Here is a 2796-nt window from a genome sequence, read left to right as displayed (position 1 = left end):
ATCAAATCTTTTTAAATTTCTTTTTCAAATCTTTTTCAAAATGATTTTCAATCACATCTTTTTCAAAATCAATTTCAAAATCCTTTCTAACTTCTTATCTTTTCTAACTTCTTATCTTTTCAAATCTTTTTCAATTAACCACTTGACTGTTTGTTTGATTTTAAAAGTTTTCTATTTCAATCATATCTTTTTTAAAACCACCTAACTACCTTTCTCTCTCCAATTTTCGAAAACTCCTCTCCACTTTTTCAAAATTCCTTTTTGTTAACTAATTGTTTTAAATTTTAATTTAATCTTATTTCTCTTATTAAATTTCGAATTTTAACTAATATTTAAAATAAAAACAAAAATATTTTTCCTTTTATTTTTAATTAAATTCAAATTCTCTCCCTCTCATCTCTTTCTATTTACTTATTTATCTACTAACACTTCTCTTCTACTCTTCTACTCTTCTATTCTTCTACTCACATAAAGGAATCTCTATACTGTGACATAGAGGATTCATCTTCTTTGCTGTTCTCTTCTTTTTCATATGAGCAGGAACAAAGATAAGAACATTCTTGTTGAAACTGATCCTGAACCTGAAAGGACTCTAAAGAGAAAACTAAGAGAAGCTAAAGCACAACCCTCTGAAGAGGACCTGACAGAAATTTTCGAAAAAGAAGGAGACATGGCCGAACCTAATAACAATGGTGGAGATGCAAGGAAGATGCTTGGTGACTTTATTGCACCCTCTTCCAAATTCTATGGAAGAAGCATCTCAATTCTTGCCATTGGAGCAAACAACTTTGAGCTTAAGCCTCAATTAGTTTCTCTAATACAGCAGAATTGTAAGTTTCATGGACTTCCAATGGAAGATCCTCATCAGTTTCTAACTGAATTCTTGCAAATCTGTGACACTGTCAAGACCAATGGAGTTGATCCCGAGGTCTACAGGCTTATGCTTTTCCCTTTTGCTGTAAGAGACAGAGCTAGAACATGGTTAGATTCACAACCTAAAGAAAGCCTGAACTCTTAGGATAAGCTGGTCAGTGCTTTCCTGGCCAAATTCTTTCCACCTCAAAAGATGAGCAAGCTTAGAGTGAAAATCCAAACCTTCAGACAGAAGGAAGGTGAGTCCCTCTATGAAGCTTGGGAAAGATATAAGTAATTGATCAAAAGGTGTCCTACTGACATGCTTCCAGAATGGAGCATCATATGTATATTCTATGATGGTCTGTCTGAGTTGTCAAAAATGTCATTGGACCATTCTGCAGGAGGATGTCTTCATCTGAAAACCCTATAAAAGCTCAGAAACTCATTGAAATGGTTGCAAATAACCAATTCATGTACACCTCTGAGAGGAATCCTGTGAGTAATAGGACGCCTCAGAAGAAGGGAGTTCTTGAAATTGATACTCTGAATGCCATATTGGCTCAGAACAAAATATTGACTCAACAAGTCAATATGATTTCTCAAAGTCTGAATGGGTTGCATGCTGCATCCAACAGTACTAAAGAAGCATCTTCTGAAGAAGAAGCTCATGATCCTGAGAACCCTGCAATGGCAGAGGTGAATTACATGGGAGAACCCTATGGAAACACCTATAATCCTTCATGGAGAAATCATCCAAATTTCTCATGGAAGGACCAATAGAAGCCTCAACAAGGCTTCAACAATAATAGTGGAAGAAATAGGTTTAGCAATAGCAAGCCTTTTCCATCATCTTCTCAGCAACAGACAGAGTATTCTGAACAGAGCCATTCTGGCCTGGCAACCATAGTCTCTGATATATCCAAGACTACACTAAGTTTCATGAATGAAATAAGGTCCTCCCTTAGAAATTTGGAGGCACAGGTGGGTCAGATGAGTAAGAAGATTACTGAAACTCCCCCCAGTACTCTCCCAAGCAATACAGAAGAAAATCCCAAGAGAGAGTGCAAGGCCATAACCATGACCAACATGGCCAAACCTGGAGAGAGTGAGGAGGACGTGAGTCCCAGTAAGAAAAACCTCTTGGGACGTCCTCTAGACAGAAAGGAGTTTTCCTTTGAGGAACAAAAGGAATCTGAGGCTCATACAGAAACTATAGAGATTCCATTGAACCTCCTTCTGCCATTCATGAGCTCTGATGAATATTCTTCCTCTGAAGAGGATGAAGACATCACTGAAGAGCAAGTTGCTAAATATATAGGAGCAATCATGAAGCTGAATGCCAAGTTATTTGGTACTGAGACTTGGGAGGATGAACCCCCTTGTTCACCAATGAACTGAATGCATTAATGAGGCAGACATTACCTCAGAAGAAACCGGATCCCAAAAAATTCTTCATACCTTGTACCATAGGCACCATGACCTTTGAAAAGGCTCTATGTGACCTGGGGTCAGGGATAAACCTCATGCCCCTCTCTGTAATGGAGAAACTGGGAATCTTTGAGGTACAAGCTACAAGAATCTCACTAGAGATGGCAGACAAATCAATGAAACAGGCTAATGGACTAGTAGAGGACGTGCTAGTGAAAGTTGAAGGCCTTTACATCCCTGCTGATTTCATAATCCTAGACACTGGGAAGGATGAGGATGAATCCATCATCCTTGGCAGACCCTTCCTAGCCACAGCAAAAGCTGTGGTTGATGTTGACAGAGGAGAGTTGATCCTTCAGTTGAATGAGGACTACCTTATATTTAAGACTCAAGGTTCTCCTTCTGTAACTATGGAGAGGAAGCATGAAAAGCTTCTCTCAATACAGAGTCAAACAAAACCCCCACCTTCAAACTCTAAGTTTGCTGTTGGGAGGCCACAACCAAACTCTAAGT

At 38.6% G+C, this 2796-nt stretch overlaps 1 non-coding gene across 1 annotated transcript; it reads right to left on the bottom strand.

Moving 5' to 3' along the window:
• Positions 1 to 1072: 1072 nt before the first annotated feature.
• LOC148579264 (small nucleolar RNA R71) lies at positions 1073 to 1180 on the bottom strand. Its single transcript, XR_015896196.1, has one exon. It is a non-coding gene; the product is annotated as a small nucleolar RNA R71 (small nucleolar RNA).
• Between the last annotated feature and the right edge of the window lie 1616 nt (positions 1181 to 2796).

The sequence above is a fragment of the Arachis ipaensis genome, chromosome B10 (assembly GCF_059453495.1).
Source record: "Arachis ipaensis isolate K30076 ecotype BB chromosome B10, ASM5945349v1, whole genome shotgun sequence".
Lineage (NCBI taxonomy): Eukaryota > Viridiplantae > Streptophyta > Magnoliopsida > Fabales > Fabaceae > Arachis > Arachis ipaensis.
The sequence above is the reverse complement of the archived record's forward strand: the minus strand, read 5'-3'. Positions and strand labels throughout refer to the sequence as shown.